Source organism: Heterocephalus glaber, unplaced genomic scaffold (assembly GCF_053883595.1).
Source record: "Heterocephalus glaber isolate CG9 unplaced genomic scaffold, H.glaber_assembly_v1.0 deba00001442, whole genome shotgun sequence".
In the NCBI taxonomy this organism is placed as follows: Eukaryota; Metazoa; Chordata; class Mammalia; order Rodentia; family Bathyergidae; genus Heterocephalus; species Heterocephalus glaber.
This window is the reverse complement of record NW_028258296.1, coordinates 44,725,183-44,749,262: the sequence shown is the minus strand read 5'-3', so window position 1 is coordinate 44,749,262 and position 24,080 is coordinate 44,725,183. Positions and strand designations below refer to the sequence as shown.

General features: G+C 48.4%; 1 protein-coding gene across 1 annotated transcript in view; it reads right to left on the bottom strand.

Annotated features, from left to right (window-relative positions):
• Positions 1 to 19,265, bottom strand: part of Slc6a17 (solute carrier family 6 member 17) — a 109,649-nt gene extending 90,384 nt beyond the window's left edge. The window contains exon 1 of the mRNA XM_087213244.1: positions 19,152 to 19,265. The gene's annotated coding sequence lies outside the window, so the exon portion shown is untranslated. The remainder of the gene's footprint in view (positions 1 to 19,151) is intronic.
• Between the last annotated feature and the right edge of the window lie 4,815 nt (positions 19,266 to 24,080).

Sequence of the window (24,080 nt, the reverse complement as noted above, 5' to 3'; positions counted from 1 at the left end):
TTCAAAACCATAGTGTACCCTCTCCAGCTCTCACGTATACCTGACCCCCACCTCCCTATAATGCCATGGAGGGTGGTGAGTACAGAAAAATTTAAGATTACAATTAGGGAAAAAATTCTGATATGAAGCCAAAGATGTTGCAAACCATTAACAACAAAGAAAATAAGCTGACTGGTTATTGTGATATGAACCAAGTCAGATGCAAAATTTAGCTGGAAGCAGAGAGATGGATCAGGTGACCTTGACAAACAGACAACCTTAACAAGCCTTCATAGTAAACACAGGCAAAGGCACTCGGATGGAAAAGCTACCTGGCCTTTTTGTCCAGCAGGGCTCACACTGACACAACGGGAAAAGGGCAACTGAGATGTAATCAACATGCTCTGATCAACAGAAAAGATGCTCAGGTGGTGCTACAGTCGCCTAGACTGGAGAGCCCTGGGTTGGACAGCCATGGCTTGTCAGAGGGAAGAACAAGAGACTTGGGCCCAGAGGCCTATTGGACAGAGGTTCCCGTACCCATGGAGCCCTGGAGAGATGACCTTCCAGGAAAGGGCTTGGCCCCAAGCCCAAGTCAGTGAGGCAGGATGGCTGTGGGAAGCCATGTGTGGGGAGTGGTCCCCACGGCCCTGGCCAAGTTTCTGGGCCCCAGATGAAGAGTGAATCACTGGTTCCCCCTGGAGGGGAGTAGTCAGTCACCCTATAAAAGTTTATTTATATACATGTCTGATCTATTTCACATCCGCTCAGATATTTTGACACATATAGGGGAAATGTAGCTCTCCCCCATATGGCAGCATTTGGATGCCCAGACCTGGGGAAACTCAATAGGGTCACAGAGGAGCACAGGGGAGTAGCAGCATCAGGAAAGAATGCCAAAGGCCTGAGGCCACATGGGCACTTTGGACCAGCAGACTGGGGATAGGGGTTACAGTGAGGTCAATGCAGAAATCCTCCTGCCTGAGTATAGAGCCTTAGGGCCCCAGACCTGGGGATGCTGAATGTAGCTTTGGTTGCTGCTCTCCCAGAGAGAATGGGCTGAGGATGAAGCAAGTGCAGAAAAAGACAGCAAGAGCAAGTAGCCAAGAGGCAAGACTGTTTGATAGAGACAAGACAGGCTTGCAAGGCAAAAGTGTATAGCAGTACCTCTGACACTAGCAGGAAGCAGGGTTTTTCTCCATTTGCCAGCCTCCTGGAACAAGGAAACCAAAAAACTATAAGTAGGTGAAACAAGGACAAAGAAAGAACTCTGGGCTGGGCACTAGAAACTTGGAGCTTCCCTCAGTTCCCAAACTCCCACGGAGCTCAGTTTCCTCATTTATACCCTGGAGTTACTATTACCCAGGTGGGAAGTCGGGAAACTTAAAGGGCCTGATGTTGGAGAAGAGGTTGGCAAATCCTTAACTATGACCTGGAAGGACAATGGCAAGGGGACCAGGTAAACAAATCACCAGCTTAGAGTCTGCCTCCCAGGTGGCCAGTGAATAATGGCTTTCCCTTTCAGTTCTGCTCCACAGGTATGGAGCTCACAATCTGGAAGGAGAACCCATAGGAGCTGGAAATGATGTGGTGACTGGCCCTTGTGCGTACGAACACAGGGTGCTGTGGAAAAACAAGCACAGCATACCAGCACAGTGTACCTTCATAATCAGCCAGGCAGGGACTTTCTTAGCCCTGATTTGCTAAGCCCACCTCTTGCAAGGGAAAAACAAACTGTGCAGCTTATTATTCCAAGAAGGAATAATACTTCGAGTTTGAGAGCCATTTTAAGTTTAAATTAATTTCTACAGGGTATCACAGGGAGGTAGGCTGATGGTCCCCTACTCATGAGTCAGGATAGGACAGATGCTCCCCAGCATCCCTTGGTGCTGACACAGACACAGGGCATGGGCAAGGCTGGCCTTAGAATCATCTCTCCCATGAAGCAGCTGCATCATCTTAGACCTTCATGCTTTAGTCCACAGGGGCAACCTGGCCTCTGTCTCCTGAGAGCTCTGCCTCCATCTGGAGCATTCCTTATTCTGGCGGTGGATGCTGCTGGCCTCAAGTCCCTGCTTGGTAGCAGAGTGTGACAGCTAAGAAGTGGCTGGGACCTCCCATCCTTCCTGTCCTCTGGAATCCAGGTCAGTAGGTGGAGGCTACACTTGACCTTGCTGCCCCTCCCCCCAGCAAATCCTGTAAATCCTGGCAACACAACAAGAAGGCCTTTTAACTAGTACGTAAAAGTGCTTGGGGCTTTCAAAGGCCTGCGCTCTGTATTTACAGGGAGCCCAAGACTTTTATGGGACATTTCCAGTCCACTTTCCCCTGACCTACTGATGCATCTCAATTTCTAGCTGTGGTATGAGGATTTGGCATAGTCAAAGCCATGTGATCACAGGACATGGAGGATGAGAACCCCTAGAGCCTGGAAGGCAATGACCAAAAACAAACGGGCAGAGAACCCCACCACCACAGCCCAGACAGTCTGCTAGGGTAATTCTGAATACCCTCTGTCCTTCAGGTGGGACACAAAATAGGTACTTCCAGACGGCTGCTTATCAACAGAAGAGGTAACCATGTGGTCCCACAGCCGCTGGAGATTGACATAGGAAGGGCCCATTAAACACCTTGGAGAGGCAGTGAGGTATACAGAGGTACTTGCAAGGTATTCAGGCCACCTGAGAGGTACACAAGTCACTCGAGAAGTAGCAAGGTAGGAAAACTGTCACTACTAGGATTCAATTATGGATCTTGAAGATCTTTTTTAGCCCTAAAGACTATGAATATGCAAACATACATGAACCTGCAGCCCAGAATTGTTTTCCAAATGATCAGAGACCTTCGTAGGGATCTTGGCTCTCCATGCAAGGAAGGTAAGGGGCACTGCCTCCAAGCACAGGAGGGTCAGAAGCCAGGGAGGAGTCCTAACCAGAGGCTCCCAAGAGACATGCTAAGGCTCTCACCGGCTGTCCCCTTTCTACCTTCTTGACCCTTATCTAGCTCTTTTCCTGCTTATACCTTATCTAGCAGCAAAGGCTCTTCCTTCTTCTCATCCTTCTCTTTCTCTTTCTCCTCTTCTTGGCAGTTTTCTCTCTTATTCTTTTGCATATTTTCAGTCTTGTTCCTATTCTCCTTTTCTAAACTATTCCAGAGTCCATCCTGAGATATTTTACCTTTCTTTTCTCTTTTTCCCCTTTCTTTTTATTTGACCTAACTCTTAACTTCTCTCTTGCACAATGAAATCATATAATTTTGCGATTCAATGAACATGTGCCCTGCCCAGTATTTTCATACTTATTACATCTAAACCCTATGACCATTCTCTGAGGCTGAGTTTGTTCCCATTTTGAAAATGTAGAAATTGAAGCTCAGAAAATGGGGAAGGTTTGCTTAAAACCACACAGTCATGATGGGGTGGATATAGGACTACCTCTGTCTGCCCTGAATAATGTCAATGATAGTCAAGATTCCCTTTAGTACAGTATACAGTGCCAAAATATAGCATGGCTTATGCCATATGGAGATAGTATATGCAGAACATTATACAGAATAGTGCCAAATACTGTTCTTAGTGTTTTTGTTCCAACATACAACTTCACAACAATCCTATGAGGTAGCTGCTACTCCAGGCCCATTTTATAGATGATAAAACTGAGGTGCAAAGAGATTAAACAACTTGCCCATGGTCACACAAAGAGCAGTGACAGGACAAGATTCAGATCCAGTCACTGGCCTCCAGAGGGTAGACACCACATGAGACTTTTCCTGCCTTCATAGTCTGTGGTAAGGTCCCTTCATGGGAAAGTCCAGGGTGGCAAGGGCACAAGCTACAGTTTGCAGAGGCCTGGGAGCCTTGTCTGTGGGATGGGAAGGTGGCCCTTGCATGAGTCTGGGTGTGTGCGACCTGAGGAGCTCCAGGGCCAAGTGTTGAGGAAAGATGTCACCAGGAAGTCTCTGCTTAGACAAGAGATTCTGTCTTGTTTCTAGATGGGGAAGAATAAAGCTTCTATTGGGAGCCCTGTCCCAGCTGGCTGCTCCTGGAAGGGCCTGTGGCCTCCCTTTCTGGGAAACCCTAGAGACTTCTTATCCACTCTCCCCTCACCCCTCAGCTGCAGCTGAGTCCTTCCCAGGGAGGGGTCCATAACCACCATTCCCTAGCACCATGCTTGGACTGTAGCTTCTCCAACCATGGGAGACTTCCTGTTAGGTACCTGGTTCTGGCTCTCCCCCCTAGCATGGCAAGGAATGTGCTTCTGTCATCCTATCCTCCTCCTCGACCCTAGCCCAGTGCAGAATTGGATTAAGAACAAAAATATGAGCTGTGTTTGTTTTAATCAGCTTCAAGACATGGGGGCTTTTCAAGGGAGGGAGAATAGGCCGGAGCTGGCCCCAGGGCAGGCAGGCTGGGCGGTGGTGCCATCCCGGGGTCAGAAGCATGCAGAGCAGCGAGTGCATGTGCAGGTCAGATCCTGAGGCAGATAAGGCTGGGAGGGAGAGAACCAGGGGCCCAGGGCCAGAGCCAGCGAGGATAAAAAGGATGGGAAGCAGGGAGGCAAAAGACAGGTTTTCCTGAAAGTAAGGGGAGCCAGAACTGCCCCTAATCCTCATCCTGGAGTGAGGCAGGAGGGAAACTGGTGGTGAGGGGAGGTACCAATGGGAAACCAAGGGGCCCCCCCAAAGCCTAGATGATCCAACAGGGAGTCATTTTTCCAGAGGAGGAGGTTCCTTCTGGCCTTTGGAATAGAGGATGATAGGAAGGAGGGGAGGGAGGGTCAATGTTGGTTTCCACCACCCAGTACCAGGGAAACCCTGCCAGGGCTATCTCAGAGCCTGAGCAACGGTGTCTGGACTGTGCCTCATGTCTAGACATGTCACCACCTGAAGAGACAAGTGCTGCCATTAAGTTAAACATGAAGAATGCAGTGGCCAATGGGAAGTGTCAAGGTTAGGTTGAGGAAACAAAGGCCTGAAAGGGCAAGAGGCTGGGAGAAAATGGCATCCCTGGGCAGACCTCAGGTTGGAAGCAGACTTGGAGGCTGTGGGATATGAAGCAAGGACTCTGGGGGGAAGTCAGGAACCAGGACCATAGTGTCGCACTGTGACAGATCACCATACAAGCTTAGGGGTCTCATCCCTTCAGGAGTCTTTGGTCTCTTGGTCTGTAGGGTGGAGTTATAGGACATAAACTGCTGCTATTAGATCCTGAAACATTTGGCAACTTCTTTAAAAGAAGCCCCTGTGACCACACAACTATGAATGCTGATCTGCACATTAGCCCAGTGAACCAAGGACACAGAAAGGTCCCAGTAGAGGTCCAAGACTACATGGCCAGTGACAGAAGAAGCTGGTACAAGTCACTAAGGATTAGGTTATCTGGTCAGTCCCCCCAACCCACAGAGCCCAAACATCTCAGCCTAGTGAATAACTCAAAGCATTCAGATGGAAAAAAAATGATGTCAGACAATTGCCCTTCCCAGACCTTTTGGTTCTCCTTAGTTTTCCTTGCTAGGCACCAGGAGAAGGCCCTCAATCCACCCCTGCTCCAACCTCATTCCAGCTCTCTGGACCCACCTCTTCCTGGAGGGCACTTTAGTCAGGGCTCACTAGAGTAACAGATATAGATATAGATATACATATACATACACATATACATATACACATAGTTTTTTTTCTGATTTTGTTCCTTTGACTAGGCCATTAAATGAACTGGTCACTAAATGAGGAATTGTATATAGTATGTACATTATAATTTTCAGAACAAAAAAATAGTCAAAGGAATCTCTAACTCGAGGACTTTATTTGCATAACTCTTACATGCAGTACTGTAATATACAATGGAACATAAAACTACAGTACTGTTCTGTAGAGTACAATCATCAAAAAGTATGGTACCATATAAACAAGGTGCACTGTACTAAAAAAAGACATTGAGGCTCCATAAACAAGATGTACAGAACTTTACAAAAAAACAAACAAAAAAAGAGGGGTCATAAGTCCAAGCAGCAGGTTGCAAGTCTGAACACTCATTAAATAAGTAGGTCATTAAACAAGAAATATATATAATTTACAAGGTAGGCTTACGATGGCCACCTGCAGAGTCAGGTGTACAAGAAAGCAAAAAGGAAAAAAAAAAAAAAAGAATGCAAAAAGGACTGTCTGAGCACGGGAGAGCCAAACAATCCAGTTGCAAAGGTGAAAGACTTGGCGCTTAATGCAGAGTCTCATTGGCAGCTGGAGTATCTACATTAGAAGGCTGAAGAGTTTGAGCTTGAAGCCTGGAGATGGACATCCCAAGGCAATAACAAAGATGAACTCCTCCAAAGAAACTGAGGCAAGAGTTCCTCCATCTTTTCCCTTTTTATTCAGTTCAGGCTACAAGCCTATTGGCTGGTGATGCTCACACCTAGGGATGGAGGGTCTTCTATCTTCAGCAAATCCATTCAGCCACACCAAGAATTACGCTAACCCAACCAGTTGGACATTTCTTACTCAAGTTAACACAACTTGAGTATCACAGGACTGTTTAGTGTCTTTGGGGCAGATGCAGGTCTTGTAATTGAGGCCCAGGGAAGAGTTCTGTTTCATGATGATGCTTTTTCCAGTCTGAGATGAAGGAGAAAAATAAGCACTGAATTCTTTATGTGGCTACATTTTTATTTTAAAATTTGGAATGCTACCCTCCCTTTTCTGATTTAACATACTCTTTCTTATTACATAACATGATGAAACAGGATGTTTAGGAAGTCTATTCTTGGCAAAACAAGAATAGTCCAACCTACATCCATCCTTCAATTAGAATGGTTAATTGGTCCATAAAATCTACAGGTTTGGAAACAACTACATTATTTTATTTAGAGACATTCTTATCTAGCCCAAGGCCCAATCCAGGATTCTGCATACTACAAGTACTTAATAAATGCACATTACAGGACTTATCATAGATGGGTCAGCAGGGGCTTGGACTGGGATACCTGGGGTCTAAAACCTCAGATGGCTAGGCAGGGCCAGAGAAAACTGCTACATATTCAGCTTCACCTTCTGCCAAAGGAGGAGACGTTCTCCAGGTGACCTCTGAGTGAATCCCCACAGCAGCAGTCAGCAGATTGAGAATGGTAAGGTGACTGAGCTAAGGGAAATTAACTGGGCCAGCCTTAAGCACCCAGCACATGGCTATGCTGCAGGCTGAAGACTTCTTAAGGAGGAGGCAGGGAATGAACTCACTCAGCCAGCCCATATGAGTGAAACTCTATCGATAACAAAAGCAAAGGCTCTGCAGATCATGAGAAAAGAGCTAACCTGGGAATCAGCCAGAACCTCCCTGCCTCTTGCCATTGTGGGTGAAAACCACCCTTGACCCTCCCTTGCTCCCTCGCTTGCTTGCTTGCTTCCTTCCTTCCCTCCTTCCTACTTACCCACTATCCCAAGTCTCTGGCAGCATCTCCCGAACCCTCCAGGCTGAGACCACTCTCACTTCTCAGAGTATGTCCTCCAGCCATGAGTCATCTTCCCCCGACAGATAGGTCCATCCTATCCAATTCAGCAGAACTTGACTCAGTCCCTGCTCTGGGCCAAGGATGGTGACTTACATATTATCCAGGAAAATGGTGAACATATTAGTGCTGCAGATAGATAGATAGATAGATAGATAGATAGATAGATAGATAGATAGATAGACAGATTGATTTCCTGCATCCAAAACTGTCAAGAGATAATTCAACTACATAATATATTCCATTTTGCACACACCACGATGTATGTCAATGACAAATCTCCCAAGCTCTGGGCACATTTTTTACAGGGCAAATGCATGGCCCCAAAGCCAGCATTTTCTGTATCACAGTCTTTATTTTACTCTATTGTGTGTTTTTTCCAGTCTGATTCCCCCAGTGTACAGTGGGTCCTCTGAGAGCAGAGACTGCTCAGTTTTTGTGGTTGCTATTGCTGTTGTTGTTTTTGGTACTGAAGACTGAACCTAGGACCTTTGCATTAAGCTACATATACTCCTCCCCAAAGCACCATTCTCCCATCTGGTCTGCTTATGAAGTGGAGAAAAGGGGTCTTTACCAGAGTCCTTGGGTACAAGAGGATTGGGCACCGTAGCCTCCACTACTGAGTGTGGGACAGGGGAGCCATGTAGGAGGGGAGGTAGCATCACCCACCCTCTGCACAATCAGGTCTGCACAATCTCAGCCCAATTCTCAGGACACCAAGGGACACTCGCTGCTGACACCATGGCGTTGGGTTTCCCCTGGGCCAACACAGGCTCCTGTCACCAGGCCTGCCAGGAAATTGCTGCTGACACCCAGGGAAGGGCCCCGGGAATGGGGAGGTTGGGAATTATGAAGTCTGAGCTTATGAAGTTCTGAGTGGGTGCTGGACAGGGTTGGAGCAGGACAGACAGCTGTCGGTCTGGGGGTAGGTGGGGTCCTAGAAATACAGGGCTGGGCCCTCAGTCTCTATCCTGGTCCTGCACCTCCTGGCCCCTCTTTGGGAGGCTGGGGAACCTTGGTGCTTGTGACCGGCTTGGGTGCATGGGGTGGGTAGAGGCAAAGGAGCAGCACTACCCAAGGGTCACAGAAATCCTTCCATATCCCCACTCCAAAGTTGTAAAACCTTGCCCCTCAGTACTCTACAGGAGCAAAGCCAGGGGTACCCGGCCCTTGCCAGGCCATGTGCACACTGGATCCCTAGGAGCTGTAACCTGGGGAGGGACCATGTCTTCCCTAGCAAACTCTGTCCCACCCCATACTGTTAACCTGCTCTGTGTCTGTACTCCAGATCCTTCTCTTTCCTTCCCTTGCTGCTTCTCTCTTCTCTGCTATATTTGTCAAAATACAAACATACCTTAACTCTCAAGTACTTCAAAGCATTTCAGAGACTTAGGGAGAAACTGAGGAGGGGGCTGGGGGCAAGTGACAGACCTAGAATTCAGACCTTCTAGCTGTTACTGTCCTTGTCCAGCTGTCCATGAGGGAAGGAGGGAGGGAAGAAGGGCGGAAAAACTGGAGGGAAGGCGGGAGGAAGGCAGAGGGAGATGGGAAAGTAGGGGGAGGAGAGGGAAAGGGAGAAGGAGAGGGAGAGAGCACTAAAGATGGAATGACCAGGGCCACAGAGCATTCTGGGCTTTCAAGGGCAAAGAATTGTCTGGCTTTCTCTCTCCTCTGAACTGTGTGCCCCCCTCCCATGAAAGCCCTCATTCCTGGGCTGTGACATCCCCAAAGCTTTGATCCTGGACTGACCCAAGTCAGCCCCAGGCAGGAGAAAGAGGAAGCCAAGAGGCAGAAGCAGGCCCTGTAGAGGGGGTCAGGCCGTCTGAAAGAAAGCCATGGGGGGAATCCAGGGCTGGGCCACAGTGTAGGAATGGTGATGCAGATGGTGCACGTCCGTGTGGTTGTGAGTGGAGCAGTGAGAGTCAGCCAGGGGCCCTAGATGGCCCTGGTGCCCGGCAGTCTGGGGCATCTGACCACTGCTGGCAGCAGTGCCTCCTCCCCAGACAGAGGAAAGCCACTGTCCAGGAGCTTCTCAAAGGTGAGAACATCATCTACTGCAGATGACGAGTCCTTCCACCCAACCATCAGCAAGGTGTTGCACACCTGCCACAGGCCAGTGCTTCCACAAGCGTGCATTACTGTCTCCAAACCCCTCACCTTTCCCTCCATCTAGGAGACTCAGGAAGGCACCTCAGAGCCAAGTGGGATCTGAGGCAGGAATTCTAACTTGCTGCTTTCCAAATGTGGTATGAACCAACCATGAAATGATATTTTAGTTTCCTTACTATTCACTTACACAGCAAAGCCATTAAAGAGCAAGTGAAGGAAAGATATTTTAGCACCATTTTTTTAAAAAGAAAGAGGATAGGGCCGGGGATTTAGCTCAGTGCTTCCGGCGCCTGCCTCGCAAGCGCAAGGTCCCGAGTTCAATCCCTGGTACCAAAAAAATTAAAAAGTTTCAAAAATTAAAAAAAAAAAAAAGAAAGAGGCTAGGGCCAGGGATGCAGGTCAATGGTCGAGTGCTTGCCTAGCCAACATGAGGACCTGGGTTCAATTCCCAGAACCACATAGAAATCAAAAGAAAAAAAATAAAAATAAAGAGGATAAAGTGAAAGATGGTCCTTTCCAATATAAACTGACAATGGTAGAGGTTAGACTAGTGGTCACTGTGGAGAGAATGGACTGAAAGAGACATCAGAAGTCCTGGGGCACACAGGCCAGGGTCCAGTTCCAGGTCTGGGAAGTGACTACACAGGGGTCAAAATGTACATAGAGATTTCTTGAGCTGTGTACTTGGTATTAGCGCACCCTGCTTAGACCTCAGTGAAAGGGAAGTAGAGGCAGAAGTCAGAGGTTAGGTTAACGGCCTTAGGAGCCACATCTTGTGGGTTCAAAATCTAGCTGTATCTTTTGGTATCTGTGTGGCTTTAAGCAAGTTGTTTGCCTTCTCTATGCCTCAGTTTCCTCATATCTAGAATGAGGAAAATAATTTTCCTAAGTAATTTCCTAGGTAGTTTTACTTTAAAGAATTCTGGTGAGGAGGAAATGAGTTAGCTTATATGAAAACCATTGAAGAGTGTGTGGCCATAGTAAGTAGTCGTTTCTGTGAATACAGTTCTATCAAGTCCAGCTGACAACTTTATACTGACATATAAAATAGACAAAATAGCTTGAAGTAAAGAAGCTAAAACATGGAATATTCTCTAATGTTAATTACACTAAGATTGCTTTCTCATACAAACTTACCATTGTATATTTGATTATTCATTCTTTATTCAACAAACATTTATTGAATGATGGTGGCTCCTAAGACTGTCCACTGGGGACTTGAAAGGCAAATTCCCTGTCCTCTTGAACTTACATTTTCACGTGGAAGGCAGTCAGTAAACAAACAAGCAAATAAATAAATATATAACACAAACTCAACAAAAAGAATACCAAGCAGGGTCAATACTAACTACTTAGACATATCATATTTGAACAACAGAAAATCAAGACAAGGAACAAATCTTGAAAGAAGCCAGAGAGGAGGAAAAACTTTAGCTACAGAGGAACAAAGATTACATCAGACTTCTCTTTAGACGACAAACAGGCAAGATGAGAGGGAATATTTAAAATGTTGAAAGAAGAAAACCCACCAAGTTAGAATTCCGTCTCTGGTAAAATTATCCTTCCAAAGGGAAGGAATGCTGATGGGCTCAGACAAACAATGTCAACAGCGATAAGAGCTGTGAGGAAGAACAAAGCAGGGTAAGGGGTTAGAGGAGAGCGGGGAAGAGACCGACTCAGGATGGTCTGGTGACCTCACCAAGGCGCTGCCTGAACCAAGTGAAGGGGTGAGATGTGAGGATGAGGGAGAGTGTGCTAGGCAGAGGGAAGAGCAGGAGCAAAGGCCCTGAGGTAGGATGGAGTGTCCAAGCAATAAAAAGTGGCCTTCATGGTTGGAGGGTGCAGAGCCCTGGGTAGTGGGTTTGAGAGAAAGGAAAGGTGGGCAAGGCCCTGACTGCGGAAAGACTTTGAGTTTTTTTCTGAGTGTTATGAGAAGCCATGGGAGGATTTTTGAGCCAAGGGGAGATAAGATTGGATTTAAATATTCAAAAGATCACTCTGTTTTTGGTGTGTAAAAAATGAGGAGGGACAGAGAGAACAGCTAGAAGGCACTGTAGAAGTCTGGGAAGATGTGGGGCAGGCCCCAGAAAGTCACTCCACTCCAGACAGGTTTGGAAGTTGGAGCCAGGGCAGGTAGATGAACCAGACCTGCACTGTGAAGAAGAGAAAGGGGCCACATGGGCTTCTTGGCCTGGCACGGGCAGTGGCAGTGTCCCTACCAGATAGGGCGCTGGCAGAGCAGCAGGTTTGCGGGATGTCGAGGCTTTTGCTGTGTTTGGACATGTGATGGCCAAGGTGCCATTAGGTCCGCAAGTGGACAAGACAAGTGGACAGCTGGGCACACAGTCCAGAAGCAGGCAGAACAGAGACTATCACACTGGAAGCAGCAGCAGCAGCAGCAGCAGGAAACACAGCTCCAACTCCCTGCAGTGTTCAAGCTTGGAGTTGCCTCAGACTCTTTGCAGAAAAGTTCCTATGGCTCAGCAGAGGAAAGAGGGTCCTTCCAGAATTATCTCATTATGGTTGGAATATTCGGGCAACATCAAAGACCAACACCCTCATCTCCAGCATCCCTGTTAGTTCCTCCCTGTGTGCTGAAGATTCCAGCTGCCGGGGAGGGGGAATCTGGTGGAAGAGTGCTCAGGAAAGCATGGGCAGGAACCAGCTGAGAGAGGACCTCCGGGCCAGTGGCCAGGGCAAGAGTCCAGGACAGGTCCAGGGGACAACTCCGAATTCCTGGGCGGAACTACAGTGATCTTAGATGGTACCCTGACTGCAGAATGAGGAAATCATTCCTCTCCACTTCTCTTTCCTATATGATTACAATGTGCCCTGCAAATCATAGCTGCATCTGGTTCCCAAAGGTGTGGAAAATGGGACAGGAGGGACACCCCCCAACACTTGCCAATATTCCTGTTTAAGAAAGGAAAGCAAATCTGAGACACAAAGCCTTCTACAAGCAACCCTAGCTACAATGTAATAACACTGCTCTTTTCATTTTATTTTTATAGCTGCTTTCTGTTTATGGTAGCTGCTACCAGTGTTTCATTTATGGCAAGGATGTAAAATTTACTTTCAAAAGATGTGTGTGTGTGTGTGTGTGTGTGTGTGTGTGTGTGTGTGTGTGTCCAGTAGGTTAAAAATAGTTAATAGTACAGATGTGACCAAAATCCAGGTTCTACTCAAATGATTAAAGTCTGGAATACTTGATTGTAAAAGATGCAGAAACAAAAAATATCAGTACTGAGCCTCAGCTTCATACACAAAGCTCATATTGACCCAAACCACCCAAGGTTAAGGGTGGAAACATCCTTTCCCTTCACTGCCCCCTGCAGGCCATGGGTGGGTAACATCCCCTCTTCCATGCTGGTGCTTTGGTAGTTGCTGTGAGGGGATTTCACCAAAAGAGAAAATTCTGTGTTCAGTTCTTACTATTTCAAGGCCACAAAACTGAAATTGTTACCAATGATACCCACCCACCCCTGTTCCAATGTCACGAATTCATGGCAACAACGATCACCACAAAGTTGGCAAAGTCAGCAAAGATTACAACAAAACGCCATTCTGAATACAAATGATATTGGATCACATTTCTATCTCACAGGGAAGAAAACTCTGGGCAACAATGTTCTCAGATAGTGCCCAACTCATAAATGGGAAAGGGTGTTGGCATGACTCAGTGCCTTGAGCAGCACCTGGCCATCCACTGAAGTGCCTCTGAGAATTAGGTGGTTCATGCAGCACTGCTGCCAGTATCAATGAGAATGCCATTGTGCAGTCTGCAGATCCAAGCAGACAGCAGAGCTCTGGATGACAGAGGGCAGACAATAATCATACGCAAGTCATGCTGACCCTCTTGGGGCCTCATAGAGGCCCCCAGACTCCTTCTCTGAAGACCTTTTGGCCCAGTGATGTTATCCTGAAAGTAGGAAGTGTGGGTTCTGGGTTCTCAGTATCTCCAGCTGCAGCTGGGTTGGGGAAGGCACAGCTGTCTTGCTTGAGGCCATGTCTCTTGTGAAGGAGAAACATCCGGCCAATTCCATCAAGAATGTCAGTCAAAATTCTGGGGAGGGATGGGTCAGCTCAGCCATCCTGTCCCGCCAGTTCTTGTGCCCTGGGAGCAGGCACTTGGACTGCCCCCAGCTAAAATGGGGAGAGGCTCATCCCCCAAGGGCTGTGGTCTGTGCTGCCCTTCTCCCCACACTCCTTTCCCACCTAAAGCCTTGGGCTGCTGGCCTGCAACCTTGGAGATGGGGCCTCACAGGATGTGACCCAGGATGTGGGGATCCACAGGCTCTGCAGAGAGATATGCAGAGGTGAAAGGGCAAACCTGTTTCTAGTCTCCTTATCTGAGTGGCCGAGTGAAAGGGAAGTGGGCAGCCCCACAGGTCAGGCTGGGGGGTCATGGCTGGGGCAGGGCTAGGCCCAAGAGGCCTGAGAGGAGACCCTGCTGGGCAGGGAAGAAGTCAAAAGGGAGGACATAGGCAGGTCCCAGGAGGGAAGGTCTTGGGAGTACTTTTCCAAGTGGAGGAGAAGCTAGGGTGACCAAACATCCAGGTCTGCCTGGACTCAGGGGCTTCTAAATCCAGCACTTGCAAATCTGGAATGGCCAGAGACCCCAGGAGCAGCTCTGGCTAGGGAACTGTCAAACCCCACAGTGTGCCCGCCCCTTGTGAGTGCCTGCTTATTTCTCCCCTCCCTTCATTTTCACCAAATATTAATACAGTGCCTACCATGTACCAGATGTGCCCTCTGCCAGCTCAGATCAGAGATAATGCCTCCTTCAAAGCCTAGGTAGAATATTTTTTTTTGGTACCAGGGATCGAACTCAGGTCCTTGCACTTGCAGAGCAGGTGGCAGAACCACTGAGCTAAATCCCTGGTCTAGGTAGAATCTTGACTCCCCTGTCACCTGTCCAAGCAGTCCACCCAGTAGGGCCTCTGGGACAAGTTTCTGGAAACCCTTCCCCAAGGGTTGGAACTGTCTAACTCACTCTCTTTGTCTTGTGGTGGGTGCTCAGCACAGGGCCCTGTGCAGAGAGCAGCTTAAAGCATATGTGAGGTTGAGGGCTAAAGTATAGAGGGCAAGCTGGAGGATGAGATGCCCCTGCCATCTCAGTGCTTGCTTGCACATACACATACACACACACACACAGGATAAGCACACACTATGCATGCTGGGCACATCTAGTCTTTGAGTGACATTCCCTGCCCCAGCATGGTGGGCTTCACTGTCCTATTGCAGGCACCCACCCTCCTCAGCTGGGGAGCAGGAGGGGGACACAAGGCAGACCTGTAGGCAGACTCTAGCCTAGGCTGGAGAAGAGTCACCCTGGGATAGGAGGGTTGAGAGGAGACAGGAGCTGGCTTGTCTTCCCCTCACTGGGAGATCTTGCCCTTGAGCTCTAGAATCCTGTTCCGTCAGATGTCTCACCTGCAAGGAGTCCTCAGTGGTCACTGTGCCACAGCTATGCCCAGGGAGATCTTAGGGAGGCAAAGCCAAGCCTAGAATCCCACAGCTAGAGGAGTCAGTGGGGAGACTGGGCAGAGTTTAAGCTGCTGGATTACAGCAGAGACTGCTGGAGTTGGAGGACAAGTGCTAGAAGAGGCCAGGGGGTCCACTTCCAACTGCAACAGACCCCTCTGCCCACCGAAGGGGGAGGGGGACATTGCATTACCAAAGTCACCAGGGGACTGTAAGCATCCTGCAGGTAGGAGCTGTTCACACTCATCTTGGTTCACCTCAGTAGGAAGTGAAAGTGGGCTCTCAGCATATTCTGTAACTGACACCAATCAAGCCTGTCCCTCCTGGAGCCGAGCCCCACGTTTCTGTCCTGCCCCCTGGTGGCACTTTATCATATTGCAACTCACAGGGTATATCCAAAACAGGAGTGTGGGGTTTCTTGGCTATGGCCAAAGTTAGCCAGCTGGACAACCCCATCTTTGGGGTTTGGTCTGGGAATATCATTAGAATTGGCCCCCTGAGTGTTCTAGGAACAGCTTGGAGCACTTCCAAGTGGCTGGGGAATGGGAGTTGAGAGCAGGATGTGGGAAGACCATGCCAGAGAACATGGTAGCCTTGGGCCTGATGCATGCTCTATCCATAGGTCATAGACCAGGAAAGCACTGAAGGGACTTTGGATACTTTTAAAATTGAAACTCAGGTACTCAGAATTAGTTTACAGCTTAATCATAATTTTTGGTTCCTGGAATACTTTCACACTTTCAGTTAGCTAATTATTTACTTAGCTATTTTTCATAACTCAGACTCCTAAGAACAAGAGATTTTCTGTATTTTCAAGCAGCAGAGCTCCCCCATTTTTCTTCCAAAGGAAACTTCACATGGAATCTTTGAAGTTCCAAAGGTTGCTGGTTACTCTCCACTCATTGCCCGAGCTGCCCTGAGTGGGTCTTGGAATTCTGCAGAACATGATCTACAACAGTGCCCAGGTGGCAGGGACCTGTTACCTCCATTTCTGTGCCTCAGGACCTTGTTTTAACAAATGTTAGGTAAAATGTATGAAATGACAGAAACTTATTCCAACAATCAGTCAGCTCCCTGGTTTGTTTTGTGTGTGTGTGTGTTTATTGTTGATGTTGTTGTTGTTTTTTTTTTTTTTTTTTTTACATTGAACTCAGGGCTTTGTGCATGCTAGGCAAATACTCAACCACTGAGCTATATCTCCAGCCCCCTGTTTTAAGAAATACTGAATGAAATGTATTGAGAGAAATTTATTCCAACGATCACCTAGATCTGCTTTGGGAAGGGGGTGCTACAAAGTGCCCAGTGGGCCTGCCATAATCCCTAACTGTTTCCCATTACCATGCAATCTGACCTTGCATGGCCTCAAGGATCTGGAACAAATACATACTAGTCCTTTATGAAGCTTTCCCAGATGCTGCCTTTGTAAGTGGTAGCCAGTTGATGACACCTCTCTTCTGCATTCTTCACACTCTGCCTCAGTTGCTTGCATACCTGCCTCACTTCCCCAGCAGTGTAGACACTGTACTCCTCAAGAGTGGGAGATGTTTGATTGACTTCAGCATGCATCTTTGTGCCTTCCTGCAACATTCAGTAAGTGTTGGAGGAAGAAGGAAATGCCTCCTGATGCTGCTAAGGATACTTCGTCTCAAGAAGAGCCTGCTCACATTCTTCAGGAGAGGCACCTGGAACCAATTTGACTTCCTACAGCAGTAGGTCAGCCGACTCCACAAACTGCCACCAAGCAGAGATCATGAAAGGAGAACCAGGATGTGGGGAAATTTTGGTGGAAAATGGGCATCTAGGGCCCAGTTTTATCAGAGCTGCATCCTGAGGATGGGTTCCTAGCTCTGAGAAAGTGTGGCTGAGGAAAAGCTGGAGGTTGGGGGCAAGAGCAGAGAAACCCTGGAGAGGGGTGTGGTGCCAGGGCACATGGGTTTGCCTGTTTCCAGTGACTCGAAGGCCGGGACAAAGGGGATGGGTCCTCTTTTTCTCCCCCCAGAACATCTGGGGCTACATCAGACATAAAGATCTGGTAAATAAAATTGTTATGGAAATATGTAATCGAGAGACATTATCAAAGGCATCTTTAAAGTCCCCTTTCAACCCCCAGCCAGTAGAGAGGAGACTGGAAATTGAAAAACTTGCAGCCGATTACAGGACCATCAAAGTGGCCGAAATTCAATCCAATCTGCAGGTTTAAGGATGACTAGCAGACCCCTGCCCCAGCCCAGAAGACTGCAAACCCACTGTTTAAAAACCAAATCAACGGCACCATCAGATCTGGGCATGGAGCAAACAAACAGATGGTGCCCACAAAAGCTTTCCTAGATTTTCCTAACATTGGGGAAACCTGAGAAGCAAGGTCCTGGAGAGGCGCCTTGCCCTGGGGAGACTTCCAGCTTCCAAGGCATCTGTCTTCTCCGCACCCCACCCCACCCCATCCCCAGTTTGGGTTAGGGCCCTTTGTCTCTTCATCCCTCTTGATGCACTTCTTCAACAACTTTTTATGCCTACTCTTTCTCTATCTACTCATCTCCTCTTTCCATCTCTATTTCTCTCTCCAACGGTGTTCTATGTTTCTTCTTTTTCTCTTAGAATTTTTCCCTCCCAGAATCTGGTTTTTATGACTTTCTATTCTTTCTGTGTCTTTCCATGCTAAGTGGGTCTCTCTCTCTTCCTTGTTTCCTTGGCCTCTTTAATTTTTTGCCCTTTTTTTCTGCTTGTAAATTTCCTGTAATTCCAGACTGTGTACGAGGAGAAGGCCCTCTCTGGCTGGTTTATTTGCCAATGTGAGCCCAGGGTATTTCTCCCAGGTGTGCAAACACAAATGACTTTCCATGCAGGCCCATCTAAGGACCCTTCTCCCAATGCCCATTACCAAGAATTACCCATTGCCACAACTGAACTGTGCCAGCACACACGAAATACACATGTGGTTTTACCTACAAGCAGGCTCTGCAGACATGGAAATTTATGTCAAGAGGGGTGGAATGCTACAGTACATAAAACTGATACACGCACAGAATGCCCAAACTTTACAATTCTTTTTATGTGAAGTGAGAGAAAGAGACTATAATTTTGATACTGATAAAATTCTCCATATTTATTCTCAAGATGTGAAGGTTTATCCCCATTCACATTTCTTGTGACCATAACCTTCAAGGCTCTGTTGGATTGCGGAGTTATAGCTTTCTAAAACGCTCAATTTGCCCGTGACCACTCAGTGTTAGAGGAAATTTCCATTTTCTCATTCACTTTAGAAGAATCCTTTTTGGAAAGACAAAGGGAAACACACACACACACACACACACACACACACGCGTATATTTATCAAAGAGTGGAACTGAGAAACGAGAAAATGAAAGCACAGGTCCAGCATGCTCCGAAGAGCCCCAAGAAGGCAGCCAGCAGGGACAATCGACAACGGAGGCGGGATCTGCCTGGCGGTCACCCCGGGGACAGGGACGAGTGCGGCGCCCGTGGCAGCGGGGTTGGTGCAGCCAGCACCCACCGTCCTGGTGTTCGGCCTTCGCACTGTCTGTCCGTCTGTCGGGGCCCCCACATTCACCGCCCTGTGGTCTCCAACTTGGCTCCCAGACCGCTGCCCGCCGGCCCGGCCCTGAGATGACACCGGCGGGATGCTGTCAGTCCGCCAGACTCCAAGTTCACGACCACCGCGCTCGTTCCGCTGGCGCGCGCAGAGGAAACTCAGGCCTCACGCTGCGACCCTTGAGTCATCCGCCCCCGGGTGGAGCGAAGAGCTCGCCCCGCGGCCGCGGGCTCCGCTCCCGGGGCGCCCCAAAGCCCCTGGCGATCCAGGAAAAGCCCGAGCGCCTGTTCCCTTTGATCTGATTTTATAGAGACGTGAAGTTGGCGTTGAACTTTGAATTTTTTTTTCTATCTCAGCCTCGCTCTTATTCCCATTTGGGAAGGGGACTCTTGGGGCAGCACGGCGAACACCCCTGCGAGGGCGCGCGGGAGGGACCCGGGCGCCTGGATCACCCGCACCGCGGCTCGAGGAAGCCGAGCCACGCTGGGCGCAGTCTCCTGCCCACATCCAGCTCAACTCCCGCTCGCCCCACGTACCTCTCCTTCCCCCACTCTCGCCCCGGCTCTCTCCGCAACGCTGGCGCGGAAGGCAGATGGAAGCGAGGCTGCAGCGCCGCAGAGCCCGAGGTGCCGGCAGGCGCAGAGCGCGGAGCCGCCGCCGCTCACCCGCCCTCCCTCCGCGGCCCCCGCGCCCACGCCGAGGCTCAATTGCTTTCAGGTGTAGCGCACTTAATAAAATAAATCTTCCGGGGCAGTAGGCGAGTTTTTAAGGGCTAGAATCAAAACAGCAGTCTTCGAATCCATTAAAAGGGCTTCCCTCAAATCCCCTATGGTTTCGTTGGAGCAGGGAACCGGGAGTTCTGAAACAGTCTCTTCCTAAAGTGACCATATCCCTGAGTGGGGAGATCCAGAGAGGCGTTGTCTCTGTCTCGCCTTGGCTCTATCTCTTTCCATTTCTATTCTCTGTACATCAGAACGAAATCAACAATTGTTTGATCTCTATCAAACCAGCCAGAGCCCTGGAGCCCAGTCCCGGGACCCAGTGGAAACTGAAAGCTCTTTTCCGAACCACTTTCTGCTTCGGCTTTGTCTGTCATCGACTGGCTAACATTCTCTTCATCTGAGATTTCCAAGCCTGATTTTGCAATGCTCCAGGGAGACTCCAATGATTTCTAGGGCTTTGTGAAATGCTCAGAATGAAATAAACTTTAATCGACATTAATTACTTAATTATTTAACTACAGGTTATAGGCCCCTGGCTGAGCAGGGAAAACAGAGGAGGAACGAAATTGGTGAACTGAAAAAAAAAATATCCTCCCTGGTGGGTATTCCAGCTCTCTGAGTTGAGAAAGGAGGGCTCCAGATATCTCAGGGCTCAGGAAAAGAAAATCATGTTCCCTGGAGAGCAGGGGCCTGCTTTGCTAAGGTTTGAGGCCAGAGAAAGCTCACCCTGGGGAGAGGGGCCAGGAATTCTGTCCTACCCTGGGCTTCTTTCTCCCAGCCCCTTGGCATCCATTTCATTCCAGCCCTTTGGAGGGAGAAGAGAATGGATTTCTGTCCTCTCACCCACATTCAAAAAGGTGTATTCACATTTGGATAAAGCAAACTGGCTCCTTCTCTGCTAGGAAATTCTGACCAAACAGATTTTTCGTATGATTCTCCCAGGAATTCGGACAGATATAAGCATGCTATCAATTAAAGTTCTGCTCTTTAGAGGAGTTACTCACCCGAAAGTCTCAGAGGGGCCCTCACTCCTCACACCACCGGATCTAGGAAACTGCCCTTCTGGATCAGCATGGGGAGCCCCAAGGGGTGACCAGATGGGCACGGTGGAGGGCAACTTGCTCTCCCAACGGCATCTGACAAGGGCCCACGTGTTTCCGAACAGAGAACAAATCTGCCCCATTAAAGTGTTATTCTGTTGGGGGAAACACTGATGCAATATTGGAAACATGCTGTGCCCACTGTGAGAGCCGGAAGGAGAGGCAGATCTTCTCAAGACAGGCAGAACAGGCCAGTAGGCGAAACTGATCCCACCAGTCCACCCTCATTTGGCTTGGCAAATTGACAGGGGGATTATTAATCAAAACGTCCATGAGCGAGACCAGGAGGCTGGTGTGTAGTTACAGAGAGAGCAGCTGGGACAGACAAGGAAGGTGGTTCTGGTGACTTAGCTAGCTAGGGGAGAGTGACCTGTTGGCCTGGGCTTGTGGAACCTGAAGAGACCTCTGAGTCTACTTCCCAGAGCCTGGACTTTATAGCAAATAATCCCACAGTTTGGGCCCCAGCGACACTACTGACCTAGCTTATTAACAAATGGAAAACGTATAAACACATAATAACTGCCTCTAAGAAAAAGTTATTAAAATTCCTCCTTTTATTTGCAAAATAAATAGCCAAAGTCATATAGGTGAGGAGCAAAGTGTGCTCTTACCAAAAGTCCCCTCTCTAAGACTCCAGTCCCTCATTTCTAAGAATGACAGAGTAAATCAGTGGGTTTCAAAACTTTAGAGTGCATCAGAAAATCATCTCTTCCCTTCCCCTAAAAACTTGCTAAAACAAAGATGGCTGGGCCTCACCCCAAGGGTTTCTGAGTTAGTAATTCTAGGGTGGGGTCCAATCATTTGCCTTTCTAACAAGTTCCCAGATGTTGCTGCTGGCCTAAAGACTCCACTTTGAGAACTTTGGACTAGATGATGTTTAACTGCCTGTCCAGATCTAACATTCTGTTCTATCCCAGGACTCTGTGTTTCCCCACCACTCCATAAAATGTTCAGAGCCAAATATGAGAGGACTAATGTTTTACACCCAAGTTTGAAACCCCTGTGCAGGATAAATCAGTTGGCCAACAAGAGGTGGCCATCGTGACCACTATGGCATTCTGATTTCTGTGTAGAGATGTTCCAGCGTTCCCCCTCAGCTGGATGATTAGGGCACCTAGATCCTTCAGCAGTTGTGAATGCTAGTTTTCTTTTGTGCCAAGCAGGGCTAGGCCTAATCCTAGCTAAGCCCCCAGCAGGCCTGGTGTGTGGACAGCTGCCTTCAGAAGGGCTGGCAACAGCCCAGGGTATGTTTCTGGGCCCCTTGATGTGGCATAGTATCTGCCAAACACTTGCCCCACACACACACACACACACACACACACACACACACATGCACACATATGCTCACATGTGCACACATGCTCACATGCGTACACACATCGCCACACACAGAGCCCCCAGTCAGGAGAACTAGTTTTACTTTGATGTACCTCTCAATGCACATTTGTTTCAGCTCCCCTCCTGGAGCCACGGTCTTATTTATCTTCTTGGCATGGGTTCTTAGGATACTTCCATTCAGGCAGCAGCAAAATCACTCTGCTTCACTGTTTTATGAAGTTTATCAAACAGCACAATATCCGGTCTCTTTGTCCAACGGATCTGGTGTGAATGTGCCTACATATCTGCTTTTCCCCAGGCATCCTGGGGTCCATGTGTGGTTACAGATACCCGCCATGAGGACCCTGCAAAATCCAGGCCTACTTTTAGCTGCAAAGGGCCCCCAAAACAGATGCAGGACTCCAAGGCTTTGCCTGACCAGGGAGATACAGATACATACTTTACACATACATGCGCTGTGTTCACACTCCACCAGAGAGGCCTGTGTTCCACAGCAGGCTGGTCTCCTCTATCACCCCCACCAACATTGGTTTCTCACGGTGCCTGTCCCAAACTGCTTCTAGGTTATCACTCTCACCTCAATCTGAAACTTTTGTGAAACTTATGGAGAGATACCCTTCCCTTGCAGGGGAGCTCAGCCCTCTGCATCCTTTTAAAGGGACAAGGTATTTCATAATCACTACAGGGAGACTCAAAACAGCCACAGGCCCGGTCTTCCCCTGCCCACTGCCCCCAGCATCCCTCTTGCTTTGCAGGAATGAGCAGGAGTCAGGCACTATCAGGAGCTGGGCTCTCCACTCCACCCCTACTTGGGACCATCCCAGCCTCCAAGATGCCCTACACTGAGATCAAGAGAGCACATATCCAGGCCAGCTCTCACTCAGGACCCAGCGCACCCAGTGCTGTTACCCGGATGGCACTGGTCTCAGGCTTCTCAAGCCTGGAGCTGCTCTGAGCCCTCTTTTCTCTGCCTTCCTCCTTAAAGAGAATCCCAAAGCCCAGTGAGTAGCCTTTGGCTTGCTGCCCTGGCTCTGCAGTTTACAATGCATGCTGGGGGGAAGGACCTCTTCCCAATGAAAATCTAGCATACAAGTTTGAAATCTGCCCTGAAGATATGTTCCTGTGCCCTGTCTCCAGAGAGTCAGCTATCCCTCCTAATAGTGCCAGGTGTGTGTGTGCAGGGGCAGGGCGGCTGTTCTGTGGTCCCCATTCTCTGGGCTACTGATCATCCACAGACCCCTCCCCACCCCACCTATCTGGCAGTATGTCTAGTCATACCTTCCCATGAAGATCCTTTTCCTGGGCTGGGGACCCCTGAAACATTACCCAAAATCTCTATAGTAGGCTCCAGTCTCCTGCCCAGTGTATGATGCAGGCCTGAGGAAAAAAAACGTAAAAGACAGAACCAAGAAAGACAGAAAGCGGAGCGCCAGGATGACCAAAGCTGGTACAACTGACAAAGGCACTGGCCAGTCCAAGCCACTGATTTTTATTGGTAATCAATTTGGGTAAAGGTGATCTATGTATGTGGAAGGGCGGCACTAACTTTCAAGGACGCGCAATTGTGCAGTTTCTGTGGAAATTAATACAGACAAAGCATTTTCAAATTAGGAACAGGATAAACAAAATATATGGTTGTAATTAGAACATTGTCCTTCTAGTTAAGAATGTTTTAATTGTGGGAACCAAATTTGGGTGCGAGTTACTCTGACCTTGGCACGTAGGCTTCGGCCAGACTCACTTCTCAAAACAAGCCAATTGTGGGGTTTACCCTTCACAGCCTGCACTGCTTACAGCCTGCTTTGGGCATAGTCAATATTGTGGTCTCTCACATTCCTGCAGTCATCCTTTCCATTCCCTCAGCCACAACCCAGGGCAGATCTTTGTCACCTCATGCTTGGACCAATGTCTTATCTGCTGAATATGTTCACTTCTCCTATCTCCCTCCCCCTGCTACCCTGGGCAAGTTTGTGTGTGTGTGTGTGTACCTTAGTTTTCTCATCTGTAAAATGGAGCTAAGGATACCTTTTTCGTAAGAAGGTTAGAATTAAATAAGAGAAGGTATTTAAAGGGACTGACCCTATTACTATTCTGATCAAGCTACCAAAATTATCTTCACAAAGCATACCTCTCATCCTCTTGTTAAATAACCACAGCAGTAGTAACCATACTAACACCTACCAATGGCCAGGCCTACTTCCCACAGCTTCTCAACACCCTTCAATGGCTCCCTGCTGCCTAAAAGAAAGCAGGCTCCATTCTTCACACCAGCTGCCTCCTTATCTTGTCCAGACTGTCTGTCATC